Source organism: Castor canadensis, chromosome 12 (assembly GCF_047511655.1).
Source record: "Castor canadensis chromosome 12, mCasCan1.hap1v2, whole genome shotgun sequence".
Lineage (NCBI taxonomy): Eukaryota > Metazoa > Chordata > Mammalia > Rodentia > Castoridae > Castor > Castor canadensis.
Window position 1 is genome coordinate 94,521,233 of NC_133397.1, and position 20,370 is coordinate 94,541,602.

Sequence of the window (20,370 nt, forward strand, 5' to 3'; positions counted from 1 at the left end):
TAGGGAAGCACTGTACTGTTTGAGCCAGGCTGCCATCCCTCTTTGCTTTTTCAGACAGGGCCTTACATTTTCAGACCCAATCAGGAGACATCAATATCATAAAAATCCATTCTATGTCCAGCCCTGTTACCTTCTTAGATGTCTGTGTCATTTGGAAATGAAGATGAGACAGCAGTCATATTTAGACACATTTTTGGAACTTTCTAATTTTCTTTTGACAGTATTTATGCATCGAGAAGCTGAAATATTGTGGCATTTTTATAGGAAATGTTTGAGAAGCTGTTATAACTGGCTCCAGATTTATGGCAAATATTATGAATAATAAGACAATAAATACAGCAAAGTGGACGTGTTTGTAAGGCAGCAGCTGCTGTGAAACAAAAAAGTGAGATTGATATTGTTAATCTCAAGCTGATTATAATGTAAATTCTGTTTGGAGATCATCTATTATTAGACCCAAGAAAGCAAACAGTCAGAGGAATGTGTCTTGGATTTCCAAAACAGCTGAGAAACAGACTCAGAGGGGACTATGTGGCCTGAATTCATATGATTACACATGCCATTTGCAAATGTAGACACTTAAATGTCATTAGTTTGGACAGGGATAGGAGTGTCTGGGCAGATCTGAATGAAGATGAAATAGGGTTGGGAAAATATCTGTGTAAACCACAAATCAAGTCATCAGTATAGTTCTTTTTTTATTCTGCATGTAAACATAATGTACAAGATTTCAAGCTAATTTGAGTTGATAGGTACTCCCAGACAGTAAGAAAAACAAGAAGGATGCCTGAGAGCAGCACTCAGGCCCCTTGTGGGTCATTGCTCACTAACTCCAAGATCAAAGCCCTGATTGATGGCCTTAGGGCTGACTGGCAGAAAAGCAAGGTTCCACTTTTCATCTCAGGGACTAGTAGAAGTGGCATCCCAGGGTCAAAAATGTAGCTGAAGGTATCTGCAGGGAAAGAATAAATCCAACCAGTTGTTAGAGATTCCCAGGACAGAGGCCAACTGGCTATCCTGTTTTCCTGGGACCAGGGCCAGCTCTAAATGTGCCAAACAAACAGATTTTACTGCAGAGAACTAACCAGTCCAGGGTGCCTCTGACTGTCTGTAGGATCATTTCGTGTTTCCCCAGGCAGGTGTGATTAGGACCCTAGGTAATGACTGAGCATGCAGCCTGCTTTATTTCATGGGCATATAGTGGATAATGCTATCACTCAGAGCCACCCAGGAGTGGCCTTTGTCCAACCCTTGGAAGACTATACTTAGCATCTAAGGATTTTGTCTGATTGCTCAGAATACGCCAGAAGGGCTAGCGAGGCAAGGACACCTAACTAGAGCTGGAGGAGCAAATGCCCAGTTTCCTTGCCTTTAGGAAGGGCAGCTCTGCATGGTCCACACTGTCTCCCAGGACCCCAGTGGGCAGACTGCAGGAGGTCCCAAAAGGAGATAATGTTACATGCCGGTGACAAGTGTTGCAGGACAGTGTCGAGGGTCCTTGCCTTCACAGACCAGAGAACTGGCTCATGAGGCAGCTGACTGATGAGCCAAAGCCAGTATAGGAAGTAGGATTTATTAGAGAGAAAGGAAAGGCTACAGCTAAGATACTGCCGAGGAGCCCGGAAGCTGATAACTTTTTGCTCAGGTAAAGGCTGGGGTTTTTGTGGATGTTTTTACTCTGGGTTGGGGGGTTTTCTCATTGGCCTTGCATTTCAAGGGCTTTCTTCAGTGAACTGGTTTGGTTAGCACATTTATTGGGGGAAGGAAACAATCTTGAGAGCATTTTGCCCATCAACCTTGTGGCCGATCTGTATCTCTCCTTTAGGATGAAGGAATGCAGCCCTCCATCTCCTCAGGATGCAAGAATGCTATTGCTCTCTGTGGGGGATGGGATACTCACTCATTTGCCTTAGGTATCCAGACCCAATTATAAACCAGGGAGACACTTCTCCTTCCCATGAAACGTCTGTTGGCATCAGAGAGACATCTCCGTCTTCAGGCACTTAACAACAAAAAAAAGGCTATTAAACCCAATTTCCAACCTGACTCAGGGTCCACCAGTTTCTGTGTTTCCGGTTCCCACTGCATGACCCCATGCAGCCTTTCTCTTCTCTTCTCTTCAAATAAAATCTTTCTGACCTCGAGTCCACCTTTGCTTTCTATCTCAGAGCAGACTGAGAACCCCAACACTGGAAAATTCCTGCATATCATCTGCATATCAATCCAACCCCAACTGCCCATGGATGGAACTGTTCTTTTTTTTTTTTAATTCATATTTGCATACAATGTTTGGGTCATTTCTGCCCCCTTCCCCCACCCCCTCCCTTACTCCCAGTCCCCTCCCTCTCCCTCCATCCCCCTCGCTACCCAGCAGAAACTATTTTGCCCTTATCTCTAATTTTGTTGAAGAGAGAGTATAAGCAATAATAGGAAGGACCAAGGGTTTTTGCTAGTTGAGATAAGGATGGCTATACAGGGATATAGATGTTCTATTAATAGACATTCTATTGACTTCTTTCAAATGGCTTCATGGTAAGACCCACTTCATGGTCAGTGTTACGTCCCTGGCATTCTTGGGGTGAGTGGAGAGTCCCCCGGCTAACACCAAAATCAGACCCCCTGATTTATGACCACTTGCCAAACTCCCCTACTTGTTTCCCTGCTTGCAAAATCTTAGGAACTCCCAGTCTCTCAACTAGCTAGGCATGTCGACCCATTCCATCTGGTGATCACAGATAAACAGAAGCCAGTGGCCTGGCTGTTCCCTGGGAGGAACAGCCTCTCTCCCTCATGGTGTGTCCCCTGTAAAGCCCTCTACCCATTCCAGCCAAGCTGCTGCACTCTGAACCCGAGAGGGGCAGCCGAGCAGTCTGTGCTTCAGTAACTTTCTTTTCTACAAGTGGTGTGGTCTTTGTTCGGCAGGTCCTTACAGTTAGACCCGTTTAAAGATCTTCACACACAAATTCACAAATCAGGAAAAGTTCTTTGTTAGACCATATGTCCATTTTTCTCCTTAAAAATATGGTTTCTACAATGTTAAGTTTCATCATTCCCATACAGGTTGCATTTAAACCTTCGTTCTCACTATCTCAATTACCAATTCTCAGTTGCTACAAATAACAGCAGTTTTACTAGAAACCCTAACTGGGTTCTTCCGAGGGCTCAAGTTAGGGGGTCTTTTTACCTGTCCCTCTTTTGGAATATCCCACATATTTCCAGGGCTTCCCCAGTGCTGTCTCCTTCATTTTCCCTTATGGATTCTGTCCTGTGCTGAGCAGTTCTCACTTAACCTCAGAAAACTGCATGTAAAATTCTCCTTCAGCTGTGCTGTTGCTGTGTGGGAGATCCACCATACATGTGAGAGCAGAAAGCAGCCAGAAGTCCACACCAGAGGTCTGACCCAGCCTTTCTTCTGTGTCCTGCGTTGGTTGCTCAGCTTGTCTTTCCTCATTCCTGACAAGACTTCCCTCCAAGGAGGCAGTGCTTTAGATACTCAGCTCCTTCAATGGTGAGCAGCTAAGAAGTTGCTGTCATTGCCCAGGCCCTGCCAATCTGGGCACTGATTTACACAGAGAAAAACCACTGGCAACATTCTTCTCTGCTTTGCATCTTTGTTTCAGCTTAAGTGAAAATTTAAATGAGTTAAGCTCATCTCTTTCCTTTGTAGATGCTTCATTTTCATGGCCTGCTAAGAAGGATTCCTTTCTGTCTGGCACCTTCCTTCTTCCCTATGTGGATCCTTGGTTGCCTTTCTACAATTATTTCTGCAGAACAGTGTGGGGGCAGTCCCTGGAGAGCCACACTGCCAGTCGCAGAACACAGCACAGCACCCGGCATTCTGTTCTGGAATCCCCTAATGAACAAGAAACTCAAGGGCCAGATTTGCAGGCAAGAGGGATGGTAGGGCTCATTTAGCCACTCCTGTCTATCCTTCTACCTTCCCCAGCTTTGTGCAAGAGTGCTATGTGCCTTCCCCCATTTTATTTGGAGTGTGTGTGTGTGTGTGTGTGTGTGTGTGTGTGTGTGAAAGAGAGAGAGAGAGAGAAAGAGAGAGAGAGAGAGGAGGGAAGGGAGTGGGAGATTCTCTAACCAGTTTCATTTGGGCACATAGGTTTTATGCTTACAGAAAGCTTTATTTCTTCCAGGTAACCTAGTGTTTTGAAGTCCCCAGTCTAAATTGCTTCTGTAATGATTCACTTATCTCTCTCTACTTCCACTGCCCAAATTGTACTCAAATCCTTTTTCTTTTACCATTGCTTTCTTTTTGTGCTAGTGTGTATCTGTTTTAAAGCTGTGGGAACAATCCTGGTGCAAAAAAGACACACTGGGCCTTGTCCTGTGTGAAGCAGGAGGCCCTGGGGTGAGGCCCACTGTATTCCCTGGAGGCTCTGGGTTGAGGTCCTCTACCTCCCAGCAGGGCCCTTGGTGATGCTCCTCTGCCACTATGGTGGAAGGAATCCAGGCTTCCCATTGTCAGGGGTGTCTGGAGGTGGCTCCTTTTTTTTTTATTTTTTTTATTTTTTATTTTTTTTCTTTTATTATTCATATGTGCATACAAGGCTTGGTTCATTTCTCCCCCCTGCCCCCACCCCCTCCCTTACAACCCACTCCACCCCCTCCCGCTCCCCCCCCCTCAATACCCAGCAGAAACTATTTTCCCCTTATCTCTAATTTTGTTGTAGAGACAGTATAAGCATTAATAGGAAGGAACAAGGGGTTTTGCTGGTTGAGATAAGGATAGCTATACAGGGCATTGACTCACATTGATTTCCTGTGCGTGGGTGTTACCTTCTAGGTTAATTCTTTTTGATCTAACCTTTTCTCTAGTACCTGTTCCCCTTTTCCTATTGGCCTCAGTTGCTTTTAAGGTATCTGCTTTAGTTTCTCTGCATTAAGGGCAACAAATGCTAGCTAGTTTTTTAGGTGTCTTACCTATCCTCACCCCTCCCTTGTGTGCTCTCGCGTTTATCATGTGCTCATAGTCCAATCCCCTTGTTGTGTTTGGAGGTGGCTAATTTTGTCACGCCCTCCCTCTGGCACTTTTGCTTGTGTGGCTTTGAAGCTCTATGAGGCTGAGTCAGTGCCTATCTGAGGCTGTGGCAGCCTTGCCTCATCTTCAAACAGAAAGACTGTTGCCTAGCTTTGTGTGTGTATAGTAAATGGACCAGATCCGGCTTGGGTGCTTAATCGGGTGTGAAGAATGCCCCTAACCGCTAACAGGGCTGGAGAAAATGTCAGCCTGCCACCATCCTTTTGTCCTTCTAGTTGCAAATGCTTGGGGGTCCACATGGACTGAGCTAGCTGGCCTTCAGCTTCACAGTCCCAGAAGCAAGTGAGATGCTTCCATCTAGAGCAGAGCAGGTAACTGTGACCAAATCCAATGTCACTTTTGAGGGTTTTATTTTTCCTCTGGTTTTAGAAGGGCCTTTCTCACTGTTACGGCTTGAATATGAAATATTCCCTTAAAGGCTCATAAACTGCAGCTTGGTCCCTGGCTGGAGGTGCTATTTTGCAAAGTTCTACAAACTTAGGAGGTAGAGCCTAGCTGGAGGAAGTTAAATCGCTGGGGCCTGTGCTTGGGGCTGTAGCTTGTCCCCCACCCCTTCCTGTCTCAATGCACTTCCTGGAAGTTGGAAACAGTGAGCAACTTTGTTTCTCCATGCTCTCATGAGCATGATGCTCTGCTTTTCCACTGCCCAGAAGCAAGGGAGCCTGCCTACCATGGACTGAAACCATGAACCAAAAGTAAACCTTTTCTCCTTAAGTTGTTCAGGTAAGTGCTTGTCACCAAGAGGAAAGCCTCACTAGCACTCATTTCTAGCCTTCTCTAGAACTGGCTGTAACTGCAGGGAAGAATTCCAGGAGGAGAAGACCTCGTCCTTCACTCTCTGAGTGGATGCTGTCTTGCACACACTTGTGGACTGCGGCTCTTCACTGTGCTGCAAATACTCTTTTGTCCGAGGTGGTCCATCAGTCAGTTGTTAGGGGTTGGAGGTGGAGCTCAGTGGTAGAATGCATGCCTAGTATGTACGAGGTCTCCGTTCAATTCCCAGCATCAAAGGAAAAAAATTCCGTTGTTAAGTATCAATCTGTGAAATGAATGTTAAGAAGAGTCATTGATTATGTATTTTGGCAAATTCCAAAGACATGGAACCCATTTTCCTCTCTGAAGGTATCTATTTCCCTTACCACTGCAAATGTGTAGGATAAAACTTTTTTTTTGTTTTATTTTTACTTGGATATTGAGGAGGATCTCTTACAATATTTCACAGATGTTAAATTATGGAGTTGAAGTTGCTTTTGATTTAAGAACAGCTATTTAAAGTCAATTATGCATTTGTCTATTTATCATGTCTTTTATTTATTTTTAGTAGTTTACTTTTGGATACTTGGTTAATATGATAAGGAAATTAGGCTTTCATTAGTAAGTCCTTTATAATTTTTCCACTTTTTGCTTGACATTTGCTTTTATTTATTTATCTGGTGATAGTGGGGTTTGGACTCAGAGCTTCATGCTTGCTAGGCAGGTGATGTACTGCTTGAGCCACACCACCAGCCCTTGCTTTTACATTTCTTTTTAAACCTTTTGATGTTTTTTTCAAAATGTTTGAAATGCTAACACTATGTTCCAGGTTTTGCTTTTGTTTTTGGATATTTACATATACATAATGAGATACGTTGAACATAGGGACCAAGTCCAAATTCAAAATTCATTTATGCTTTGACTATATCTCATATACAGAGCCAGAAAGTAATTTCATGCAATATTTTAACAAAATTTCATGGTGTGGAGTTTTTCACGTGTGTTATCATGTTGATGCTCAAAAATGTTTTGGGGTTTGAAGAATTTTGGATTTTGGATTAGGGATACACATGTTGTACACATTCATCAGTCTTTTCCTTGATGACTTTTGGCCTTGTTTGTCTTGTCAATATAGATAACAGGGTAAGCAGGTGCTTGGCACCTACATAATGATAAATAGTTTGCTGAATGAATGAGTGATTGAATGAAGCTTTTCTTTGTTCACAGTTCAATTTATCACTGTTCAGAGAACCAGCTAGGATGCCCTCAGTGTTAAGCAGTAGACACAGGAAGTGAGAAGACACCTGACTGCTCCCCCACAATGAGTGGAGTAGATGGGTGGCCTAGTCAGGGTGTCAAATGGGGGTCCACTTCTCTGCCATGCTCTTGATGGGCTGTGACTGCTTTCTTTCTCCCTCCTTTCTGGTCCCATGAAGGGGCCTGGAGAAAAGAATTCCAGGCAGGAGAAAGAATTCATCTGATCTTAGCTCTGTGTTTGGATGTATTTATTCACATATTATAGAATGCTCCCTGCATACTTGTCACTCTTCATCAAGTACAACAATGCCAGAGAGAAGAAAAGGCTGCTATCTCATGCCACCAGTGCTTTTTAAGATCTAAAAATCTTCTCTAAAACTGTGCCTCAATCTCTTGTTTTTACAACCTCTCACATGCCTGTGCCCAGAAACAATAGCAACCAAAGGAGTTCATGGCGGGCTTAGGATAGAGCCAACCTCAGCCCTTCAAAGACAAAGGTGCCTCACCCACCCAGGCAGATCTGTTACAGAGCAAGTCTAAGCTTAGCCAGAGGACACCTTTTTAGTGAGAACATCAAGTGGTGGCATCTGGTCCTGATTAGCAGAAACATGATGCTGGACACGTGGATCCAAGAAGCTCATCCCAGAGGGCTTGAACCCTAAGGAATGAGTGAGCAGACAGTTGGGGTGGGGGGGAACCACAGAGGCAAACGTCATTGCTGGCTCATTTCCACACTGTTAAACACCACTTCCTTTGCTGTGATTACAATAAAACTTTCTATCTCATGAGGAGACTTGTGAGAAAGATTTCAAACACTCAGAAGCTAGAGTTCAGGGCAGTGGCCTCATAACTTTTCCTTATACTGCAATATCATTTTAATTATGTTAATGTAAAACACTAATTTGTAACACATAACAAGCAAAAGAATAATCTAATAGAATCCATAAGGAGCGTACGAGAGAGCTGGGTATGTAGCTTGGGTAGAGCTACTTGCCTAGCATGCAGAGATCTTGAGTTTGATCCTCAACACAAGAGGAAGGGAGGGAGGGAGGGAGAGAGAGAAAGAAAAGCCAATATTTAACTGGAAGTCATAAAACTTTAATAAATGGAAAGACAGCCAATTCTTACAACTGCGGGGAAGTGCCAATTATTACAGCTAGATCAATTCTTTCAGTAATCACCTGACATTTCTATTATTTGGATCAGAGTCAAGTGTGAGTGGTGTCTGAAGGAGAAAGCAGGAACTGTAGAGTTAGTGAGAGGCAAGGGTAGTGATTGGCTTCACAGTGGAGTGTAGGTGGGTAGACAGTGAGTAAGGGGAAGGATGAGGATGGTGACCAGTATAGGGTAGGGTAGGTATTGACTAGGTGTGGAGCAGGGTGTTTGTAGGGCTATGGTTTATAAGATACTGTTCTTTGCTAGGAGGCATGATTTGAACCTACCCATGTTGTACTGCAGTAGCAATTTTATTTCGACTGCTTAGATTTAGGGTTATATTTAAACTGTGTGCTGCTTTTGGACAAGCTTAAATACTTGGTTTGTGGAGGATAACTGGTCTTCTTTCTTAAAATTAAATTTTGGACACATATTAATTGCTCATATTTATGAGTATAATGTGATATTAGATACATGAACGCATTATGCAATGAACAAATCAGAATAATTAGAATATCCATCATTCCAAACATTAATCATTTCTTTGTGATTTAAACATTCAGATTCTCCTCTTGTAGCTATTTTGGAAAGCACAGTGCACAATGCATGCTACTGTGCAAAAGAGAGACAATACTTAGCTATTCCTCCTGTCCACTTGAAGCATTGTACCTGGTGACCTGCCTCTCCCCACCTTGATTTCCCAGGCTCCTTGCTCCTTCCCTGGTCATCACTGTTCCTCTGTCTGTCTAACTTCTAAGCCTTTTTACCTCTTCCTACCCGGCAAGGTACTGGGTGCTGTATTGGCTTTCCTGGCACTCTGCTGCCCCCTGCTGCCCAGTAGTGTGTGCAGGGAGTGTGATGCCCCCTTGCACCTCACCCACCTTTCCTTTACATCTTGTTTGCTGTCCCAGGGCACAGGAGGTGCACATTGCCTTTACTTGCTCGCTTCAGAAGAATAAGCAGAGAGAATTAACTGTGTCTCAATCCAAACTGAAGATAAGCCAACACTTCTACCGAGAGTGAGGGTTCTACTGTTGGATCTATGAAACCTCATGGAGCTGACCAAGCAGCTCTCATCATTCGCATGAGTTTCTATCTCTACGAGGTTAGGTGCAGTTTTCTGTGGAGAGCTGTCACCAGATTCTGGAAAGGGGTCATTCATATTCCCAAAAGTTTAGTGCACATTTCTGTGGAGCAGTGATATGTAAAATTTTTGGACTGTGTACTCCCCACAATAGTTTTTAAACTTGTAAATGACATAAGTGTGCTAAATGATGAACTGAAGATGACATGGAGAGTTTTTCATGTCTTTGTAATGATGGTGGACTCATAGTATCCTTAGCTCATATCTTGTCACATAGGGAGAGTTTGGTCATGGATGGTGGTGGAAGTGTTTTGAGTTACTTCTTGACAGCTTTGACCGGCCTCTTTTCTGTCTGATTCATATTGTCAGTGCTTTCTCCTGACATGCGGCTGGGGAAGGACCAACCAGGAGGAGAAGGGTTGGTTTGGACTCTGAGTTTCCCCATGTGCTTTAATTTTTAGCACTGCATTTGGTTTAAGCAAGTATGTAGGAGGCTTTTTAAGCTACTTTTCCATTTTCATGAAGTTATTTTGCTTAAAAGTAATTAGCACATCAGTAATGCAATCAATAGTAGTCTTTACTGTGACTGGACAATATTTAAAATATTACTTGAAAATCTGATTTTTCTTTTTTTGCTTGTCTCTTAGTTGTAAATATTCATTCCTGGTATTTACTAAGCAGCTAGATTGGTCAGGGCCTCAGACCAGGAACGAATATTTGAAGTTAGTAATAACTGAGAGAACTAACTTAGCAGGCATTACATTTAATAATAGAGTTCTTTAAGCTGGCCAGTTTTGTGCACTGTAGGCATAGGTGTGCATGTGTGCGGTGTCTTTCCTCTGTAGCATCAAAACGCAACTCCTGTTTCCTGAGCATGGATTTTCCTTCAGGCTCCTCTAGGCCTTAGGAATATGACTGTGAACACAGCTCATGAAAGTCTGTGCCTTCAGGGCCACTTATGGTCCAGTAAGAGGAAACATAACTAGACACGAAATATGCGAACTATGGCAAATGTGTGAACTATGCCAAATGTGAGGGGGGGTTAGGAGCCCTAGGCAATGAGAAGTGGAAGGAGGAGGAGACTGGGCAAGGGAGGAGCTGCAGCTTTAAATAAAGTTGCATAGAGGGCCCCATGGAGAAGATATTATTTGGGTAAAAACCTGAAAGAGGAGAGGAGCTTTCCTATATGTTCTACCACCTTTCCCCAGAACAGTTATGATTTTCTGATATATAAATTATGCCAGCCTAGGGAGTGTCCACAGGCAAAAAGCCACAAACTTACACTTTCACCTATCAGGCTCAGGCTGTCTTTGAGGAATGGACAACTCTGATGAGCACCCCCCCACCACGGCCCCCTGAGAATGTGCTGCATTGGCTTTGCCTCTATTGCACCTCCACAGTTCTTTGGTTTTGTTTTAACCAGATTTTCTAGTTGTTTTATGTAGAAGGTTAGTCTGTTCAAACAACTTTGCGATTACTAGAGGCTTGATTACTTGTCTGGTTATTTTTGATTGAGGCTTAGACATTATGCCTAAAAATCCTGACCAATAGTGTCACTGAAAGTTTTCTATTGGCTAATTGTCATTTTCTTGTAGGGAAGATGTCCTTTGGTTTTGGTTGGTTTTTAGATCTTCCTCTCATCCTGATGTCTTGCAGTTTCACTACAATGTGTCCAGGTGTGCTTTTCCTTATTTTTCTAAGAATATGGAATTGACTTACTTAAAACCCAAGTCTAAACTCAAAATTCTGTCACGTTTCATATACACCTTATATGCTCAGCCTGCAGGGAATTTCACAAAATATTTTTAGTGTGCTTCAATTTTGCCTTTCTCCTGTCACATGAGGTTAAGGGTAGACTTTCACTTGTGATGTCATGTCCACACTCAAAAAGCTTTATATTTTTGGAGCATTGTGGATTTCAGAATTTTGGATTAGTGTTGTTCAGTCTCTATGTTCTAAGGCTTTTCTTTCATCTCCTCCTGGTTTTTCATCTCATACTGTACTTAGCAGTCATGAGGTAATATTGTTAGGAGCTAGCTTGATCTCAGGCAGTCAGGGCTGGGGGTCATGAAGAAGTGATTAAAGTCAGCAAGAAACAGATGTTAGGCAAGAGAACAGAGACAGCACAGACAGCCCTGAGGATGCAAATGTGGGTTCAGGATAAGGAGGGATAAGGGCCCACCTAACAGAAAGCTGTTTCCAGGGACTTGCAACATCTGCCCCTAAAGCACGCCAAAAAGTAGATAAAACTCCTAGGCAACTCAGGTGCCACAGCTTGGTCTTTCTGAGTCCCACTCAAGTGGGACCTCTGTCTTTCTTTACTTCAACAAACTTCTTTCTTACTTGCCACTCACCTGTTGTGTGGCTTTGTCATTGTTTGACCTATCCTGGACAAGAACCCAATGAGCTCAATACAGGTATCAGTATTAAACTCCAAGACAAAACTTGATATCACTTTTTCTGTGCATGTGACAAATAGCCATGCCTGGGTTATTTTTGAGGACGATTATACTGCAGCACAATATGCCTCGATTCTGTGGTGCGAAGTGTCGAGTGAGGCAAACATGAGCTCCTGCCCCATGACCACAATGAGAGAGCAGACCCAGATGCTTGTGAACATCCCAGTGGTTTCTACATGTTCAGCACCGAGCACTTGCTGGGAGGTGAGGTGCTGTACTAGCTAGCCCACAGAGAGGGTGAGGTGACCTTTAACAACAGGACTCTTTCAATGGTAGTTATAGCCTTGCTCAAAGATAAAATTATTCTTAAGAGGTAGCGACAAGCAAGCAACAACTCCTCGCTATTTTAGGATCCTGGCCAAAAACCACTCCAGTACAATCACATACTTACTGTAAAGTCTAGGAAATACTGGATGTTTGCATTTGCTAATGTCTTGAAATAAAGACAGATCTAATTCAGTAACAGATTCAGCCGTGGCGTAAACTAGAGTCTTTCAGAAAATGATGCTCCTGATGGTAGATACTTAAATGCATATAATAGCTGACATCAACATACCCACTCCACATTTCCCATGCACCTGCTCCAAGCGTTGCATGAAGTAAAACCATTACCAGCTCAGTGGAAGAATGAGGAATTTTTATGAAGTGGACTGCACATGTCCTTAGCCCTTGTGCTGTGTTGTTACAGCTTGCCTTGGGCTGAGGAGAGAGAACTGTGTGTGTGCTGGGCTAAGTGCTTCTATTTTCAAGTCTAATTTTCTCTTCAAAGATAACCTCAGAGACGCATCACATGCATGCTTTACATCTGCAGGTGCCTCTGACACTTTTTCACTTTTATAACTAAAGGTTTTTAAGTCTGGTAAATTAAGTTTCAAGAAATAAAATGAGAGCTAAGTTAATAAGCTGACAGTCTGCCCCTTACAACTGCTGGAGGCTTTGGGGTTCTAATGTGCTAACTGTGTTTCCTGATGCTTGTAACTTGGCTTGGCCAAGGAACAGATTTGGCTTAAATTGAAGGCAAGACAGGAAGGTTGTGATGCTCTAACGTAAAATAAGCACTTGTGTGCATTCCACTCTGACATATTTATTGTTTTGAATATTTAATTTACCTCTTGGTCTTTGAGTTAAAGGTACATACCTTGGAGAATATAATTTAATAACATGTGAGCCATTGCCTTTAAGGATGTTTTTGTCAGTCAGATAGAGGAGGACACCGTGGGACTTTTGTAGACTCATGCAGTCTCTGATCAGAAGACTCAAATTCTTTGTGCCCCACATGGAACAATCCAGGCAGGACACGTGGGTATAGTAAAGGAAATAACAGAGTTTCATTACAGAAAAGAGGGAAGGGGGTTACAGTGCAGTCTCTTCCAAGTGGAATGGAGACATCCTGTGCAGGAAAAAGAGAAAGAATGACTTGGGGTCATTCTTATATCATCCTCGACTTAGAGGTGAGGAGAAAACCCAAGTCACTCCCTGTCTCCAGTGACCTTGAGGCCAGGGTAGGGAGGATCTGGACAGATGCATGCATACACCTATGCTAATTCTCAAGTACCCTAACTCCATGCAGGAGGAAATTTCCACTCTCTCTAACTTAACAGAGGATTCACAGTTGAGTTGGAACTCTCTGGGCTCAGAGGGAATGGGTAAGGAAGAGGTGACTGAGGTGCTCTAAATCGGGCTGTACAGTTTTTAAAGTTCCAAACTTTCCCTAACGTCAGCACAAAGAACAGGTTTCTGGGCATATGTGTGTGTGTGTGCAATACAAAGTGTGCACGTGTGCCATAGATGTGTACACAAATGTAGTGTAACTGTGTGCTTCTGTAACATAAGCATGCGTATTGTGGATGTGTGTATGCATGCACACACATATGGATGGATGCATATATGCTTCATTTTGCATGAAGCATGTAATGAAAATGTTATGTTTGTAATTTGTTAATGCAACACATCAACATGTGAGGTAAGTGTGTGTATGCATATATGCATCTGATGCAAGTGTGCATGCATGTGTGCACTTATGTGTGAAATGTCAGTGCACGTGTGTAATGAAGCATGTTTATTTGTGTAATGTGTGTATGTATGTAGTGTGTATGTAATATGCTATCGGAGCAGGTAAATAATGTAGATGCATGTATGTAATGCTGAGATGATGCGACCTAGGCATGTATTATGTGTGTATGCTCATGCACACATAAGCACACATGTGTGTACACATTCAAAAGTACATCGACTGCATCCCATTTAAACTCTGCTTCTGCATGGTTCTCAACATTTAGATGTCTCTAATTAGTTTTTCTTTTTCAAGATTTCTTTTGAAGTTCCAATTTCTTTATATTTCCACATAAATTTTATAAGCAAAATTTCAATTTCTACATAATAGCTCATTGGGATAGAGCAGACTCACATGAAAGCCCTAGGTCAAGTAGGAGACAGTTGACATCAGCATTGGGTGAGTAGATCCATGACCAGCTGTCTCCCTGCATTTATTCAGGTCTTCTTTAATTTATTTCTACAATATTTTGTTTGCAATGTAAATGTCCTACCCATATTTTGTTAATTTATTCCTAAATATTGCTGTTATATGAAATATTGTTCAGTTTCTGTTTATTGCTAGTACACAGACATATAATTGTTCCTTATCTATTGACCTTGTATGCATGCTATGATCTTATTAAACTTACTTGTTAGTCTTAGTAGCTTTTTTGTAGGTTGTTTACGATGCTCTATAGAAGCAATCTTGCCTCTTGCAAATAAGACAGTTTGACTTTTCCTTTTTAATTTATGTGCCATTTCTCTCCATCTCATTCTTCCTTTGTTCCTTCCTTCCTTCCTCATGGGATTTGAACTCCAGGCCTTGCTCTTGCTAGGCAGGTGCTGTGCCACTGTTTTGGTAGTTTCTAAGTCTTTATTATGAATAGATGTTGAATGTTATCAAATGATTTTATTGTCTATGCGATTAATATTTGATTTTTCTTTTTTTAATTGGCACATATGGCAAACGCATTTTTGAGCAGTAAGCCAAACTTGGATTCCAAGGAAGAAATAAATGAATCTAGAGGATTATTTAGGCTTTCCCTTGGTTTCTATTTTCTAAAATCATGGGTTGGACTTGATGTTTATGTCAAGAGGGATATTGTGTTATAGTTTTTTATTTTTATATTTTTGCCAGTAATGTCTTTGTATAGTTTGGGTATCAGAGTAATTGTGGGAGACTGAGGCACTGGAAGAAGGCCTTGACATGAGCAGGCCTATGTCAAGGTCCTCTTGGCTGACAGGCACTGACCTAGCCAAGGGGAGGCAAGGTTTAGCAAGGATGCCTTGCAAGAAAAATAGAACATGCTGACCTGGTCAGGATAGTGTGTACTAAATAACAACACACCACAGCTTCTCTGTTCCTGCCACCTACATGACTGAACCCATGAGAACTAGACCTGCACTTCACCTGTTTTCCCATACATGCTGTATAAATAAATGCACTTGGAGGTGGAGGGGAGGGGGGCTGTGTGTGTCACTGGCATCTCTCATCAGGAGTGTCAGCCCCACCCGATCCCAGATTTTCTCTGTGTCTGTGTTTGTATCTTTTTCTTAATCCTCAGTTGCCCTCAGTCAGGTCAACAGACCTAGTCACACTGACCGTGAGAGCTGGCTTTATAAATTGAGTAGGAAAATATTCCAACTTCTAATATTTTCTAGAAAGTTTATGTAGAGTTGGTATTATTTCTTTCTTAATAATATGCTAAATTTCACAAATAAAGCCTCCTGTACCAACAGTTTTCTTAGATGGGTTTTGACTCTAAATAAAAGATACAGGGACATTCAATTTATTTATTCATTTATTTTGAGTGAGATTTGGTAGTTTTTCAAGTAATTTGTCAAATTGATTGGCATAAGGTTTCATAATGTTCTTTTCATTCTTTTTAAAGCAGTTTAATTATGATATAATTGGGATACATATAATCCATCCATTTAAAGTACACTATTTGGTAGGTTTTGCTCCATTTAAAGACATGTGCAGCCATCACCACAGTCAATTTTACGTCATTTTCTTCATCACAAAAAGAAACTTCATACCCTTTCTCTATATCCACCCCTTCTCCTACCCCCTCTCTGCCCTAAGCAGCAATCAGACTGCTGTGTCTTTGTAGATCTTCCCGATTGGGACTTACAATGAATGAAATCATATGGATGTGGTCTTTTGTGACTGGCTCCTTCCACTCAGCATAGTCTTTCATCCATGTTGAAGCATGTATCAGTATTTCATTCCTTTTCATGACCACATAATACTCCACTGTACAGCTATCTTACCATTTGCTTATCCATTTAATGCATCCAAGTTTAGACAAGTAGCATTGACATATCCAATGACTAAGATTCTTTTTCCATGGCCTGGCTCTTCCTTAGGTTATTATTTATTAATTTTAGGATGCTTGGCTCAGGTTAATGAATAAGCAGGTAATTAACTTGAGGAGGTGAATTTTTAAGTTTTGTTCATGACTGATTTCAACTACTGTGCGAGAAAGACAAAAGTACTCTCAGTCTATGTTTGGAAGATTGGGGAGTCCATCATTATTATTATTTTTGGCAGCACTGGGGTTTGAGCTCAGTGCCTCATGCATGATGAATAAGCACTCTACCATTTGGGTCACACCCAGCCTTTTTTGCCTTAGCTATTTTTCAGTTGGAATCTTGTGTTTTTGCTTAGGGCCAGTTTCTGACCCAGTCCTCCTACCTGGGCTTTCCATATAACTGGGATTACAGGCACACATGCCTGCTTTGTTTGTTGAGATGAAGGTCTTGCTAACTTTTGCCCAGATTGGCCTCCTGATCTCCACCTCCCACTGGTGAACTTCCGGGGGTAAGCCACTGTGCCCACTCACATCCAATGTTTCTCATATTACTACCTCAGTTTTTCAGAATTCATCCACAACATGGCTAAAAACACTGATTGCTTTCCATAAGATGATCTTATCTTAATTTGGCCTTTGTGAGGACATACTTTCAAAAACTTTAATGAAGGTAGTTTGGCATGATGTGCCTGGTTTGCAATAAGTGTGTAACTCAGGGCTCCATTCCCAGCACCCAAGGTGCCACAAACATTTCTCTAGTGTTCGTTGCTCTCGGTCTCCCAACAAAGCCTGTACAATCTTGTCAGCACCACTTGGACAGGGTTTTGTAAGGGGGTCAGAGGGAGAAAGTCCAGGGAGAGGATGAGGTGCAGGGTGGGACTCAGGGCAGGATCGCCATCAGTGAGGAGGTATCTGGGAGAATGCTGAACCTAAAAATGGATTCTGAATGGACAAAGCAGTTTCTAGCTGTTTTGCAGTAGGCATTTAATGTGACCTGACATCCATCAGAGCATCTGTGCTTCAAGGATCCCTTGGGGAACTAGGGTATCCAGAGCAGCTGGGGGAGTAAGCAATGTTCACTTCAGCATCTCTTCCAAAGTAAGTGTGATGGGCACAAAGCTGAATTATAATTAGTATTTTCAGGAGGAAAGCTGAAAACAAACTAAAATAGCTTTGTCCACATTAAGTAATTATGTAACTTGTAATAACCTTTTGGCATATAAAAGGAAGCAAAAACTTCCTTCAAATAATATATAATATCTAAAGAATATTTGTACTGTATGAAATCCAAATATGAAATATGATCAACAGTAATGCCCCAAGGGTGGAATGGTGGCAACTTCTATCCCGGATGGAAAGGCCAGGAAGGGAATTTCAAAAAATAACCAAGACCTACTTGCTTCCTGTTACCACTGTGCTTTGGCCTTCATTGATCTAGATTGAGGCTGACAAATGATTTCTGTGAAGGGCTGTCAGGCGCTGCTCTCTGTGACTGTGACTGCCACAGACAGCAAGTGCAGATGCTCCTCCACAGGTGATAGGGCATCTGATTAACCCATGAGAAGTGGAAATAGTGAGTGGAGAATGCCCTGAATCCACCTAACCACCTGCATGTCCTAGTCTAGCAGTGCTGCACACTGGAGAGTGCAGTGCTTTCCCCTGTGATCACCAGGCTGCCCAACACTGGGGAGAGCATCACACTACATGTCACTAGACATGGAAAAGACCCAAAGTCAAAATCTGACATAGAGTTTCTATGAATGCTTATTGCTTCTGCCCCACCTTAGAGTGGAAAAATCCTGAGTTGAGTCATCTTCAGTGGGGACTAACTACAAGTGAATGGATGTGGCTGACTCCCAATGAGACTTTACTGACCCCAGCCTTCCCTGTAAGGAATAGCCTCCTCACCCACCTGGCCTGCCCAGCTTCTGGTGTGGGAGTGAATGGACAGCCTGAGTCACAGGTCTAACCCTGACCCTGATCCCATGCACGTGAGGTTTTAGGACAGCTGTTAGGCTGTATCTTTGCTCTCCTCCCTCTGGCCTGACATGCAGTACAACTGGGGCTGTTCCCTCCCAAGCCTGGGTCAGGAACCCAGCAATGGCTAAGGGGTAGCCAAGGTGCAAAGCTCTGTTGCTGTAAGGCACTGCAAGCTTGGGTTGCTTGTTTGTACCATAAAACTTAGTGAAAGCTAGCAAATTTTCATGCACTCAATATCTGCCTTAGTCTGGCTGAAGTGGAAAGTGGTGGAGAAACCTGAAGGCAGTTTCACAAAACGTTTATGTCCATGAAAAACATGATTTCATATTATCTCCTCTGTTTTTTTTCTCTTTGGCAGTATTAATGTTTGAACTCAGGGCCTCATGCACTCTACCACTTGAGCCACTCCACCAGTCCTTTTTTATGTTGGCTATTTTGGAATAGGGTCTTGAGAACTATTTGGCTGGCCTGGCTTTGAACCATGATCCTCCTGATCTCTGCCTCCCAAGTAGCTAGGATTACAGGTATGAGCCACCAGCACCTGGCTTATTTTCATTTTTCAAATGAGCTGTGAAGAGAGCAGAATTTTAAAGCAATAGAAGTTTTGTGGGAAACTCAGTTCTTCCTCCCCACATATCTGCCCCCATCTTCTTGAAACAGAGAGCAAGCTGAATAAAAATGCTGGATCATCCCACCCCTACTTCATCCACTGTTTCACTTTGCCTCAGTTTCAGTTACCTGTGATTGACTGTAGTCTAAAAATACTAAATGGAAAAGCCTAGAATAAGCCATTCATAAATTTTAACTAGTGCATGGTATAGAGGAGTGTGATGAAATCCCATGTCATTCCATTCAGCTCCACCTGGGGGTGACTCAACCCAGTGTGTCAGTGTTGCATGCACTATCCTCCTGTTAGTCACACGATAGGAAAAAATGTCATATATAGAGGATGTGGTACTCTCTGTGGTTTCAGGCAAGCACTGAGGGTCTTTGGAATGAATTCCCTGTGGGTCAGAGAAGACTAATGTACTTAGGCTGGACTACACAGCAACAAATGATCTTAATACAAATCTATCGAGGCTGTGTTACTCTTATTTGGCACTTATGGACTCACACAAACTCCTGACTGGTACTTATTACACTTAATTCATTTTGTTGGCTTCTGAGAGGGACACAGGTGATTGGAATTATTTTAACATTATAAGCTTATCACAAATAAACTCTGGTTACAGCATTCCAATGTATTTTAATTATGAGGGAGCATATGCACAGTAGTAGCTATTGATATAAAGAACTTGGAAGAGAATATGATTTTCAACCATTTCTAATATAATTATGTAGTTTCCATTTTGTTCTAATCAGTATAAAATTTAGATGCCATTTGATTTCCATTGCAAATGGCTCAGTGAACAGCCTTGTCTTAGTTTGGGCGGCTGTAAGACAGTACCATAAATTAGGTGACTTATAAACAACAGAAGTTTATTTTTCACAGTTCTGGGGACTGGAAGTGTGAGATCAGGGTACCAGCATGGCTGGGTTCTGGGGAGGGCCCTCTTCAGGGCTGCACAAATCTGACATCCCATTTTGTCCTCATGTGATGGCAAGAGGGTGAGAGCTCTTGGGTCCCTTTCATGCAGTCACTAATCTCACTCATGATTGCTGCACCCTCATCAGCCCTCACCTACTGAGATCACCATCTTGGGGGGATGCCAGGATTTCAGTATATGAACTTGGGCGTGATATACATTCAGTCTATTGCAGTTCTCAATAAAGTGAGTCTATCAATGATGGAGAGAGTGGGCACAATCCCACTGTATGGAACTCTGGAACACCACCAGAGAAATCACACAAATGCAATTACAACTGCAGTTATCTCCAGGGTATTAAGAGAAAAGTACATCTTAGAGGACACATGCTGTGAGGGTCAGGGAAGGTTCCCCTGAGGAGTAGACACTTGCTGTGCTCTGGAAAGAGCCAGTGGTACAAGGTAAAGAGAAGTAAAAGATGTTCCTGGCAGAAGGGGTGGTGAATGTGGATTCCTTGTGGTGCTGGAAGCTAGCTGAATAGTTCGGGCAGAGGCAAGGCCAGTGTGTCTCACATAGGGTGCATATGTGGGTAAACGGGGTAGGAGAAGGCTACAGAGGAGGCCAGAGCACACCGGCCTTTACGTTAGCACAGGGAGTTGATACTCCTCTTGGAGATGCGAGGCTGGATGCAATCGAACAGTGTTTGGAAGGTACCACTCTGGCAGCAGATGGTAACTAACAGGAGGCAGAGCAGAAG

At 42.6% G+C, this 20,370-nt stretch overlaps 2 long non-coding RNA genes across 2 annotated transcripts in view; one reads left to right on the forward strand and one right to left on the reverse strand.

Annotated features, from left to right (window-relative positions):
* Positions 1-700: 700 nt before the first annotated feature.
* Positions 701-3,388, reverse strand: LOC141415073 (uncharacterized). Its single transcript, XR_012440100.1, has 3 exons — positions 3,185-3,388; positions 1,901-2,002; positions 701-952 (listed from the first exon to the last, which is right to left on the reverse strand). It is a non-coding gene; the product is annotated as an uncharacterized lncRNA (long non-coding RNA).
* A 2,250-nt stretch (positions 3,389-5,638) lies between these two features.
* The window catches only part of LOC141414896 (uncharacterized), a 43,241-nt gene continuing 28,509 nt past the window's right edge, over positions 5,639-20,370 (forward strand). Inside the window, exon 1 of the long non-coding RNA XR_012439859.1 lies at positions 5,639-5,773. This is a non-coding gene — a long non-coding RNA (uncharacterized lncRNA). The remainder of the gene's footprint in view (positions 5,774-20,370) is intronic.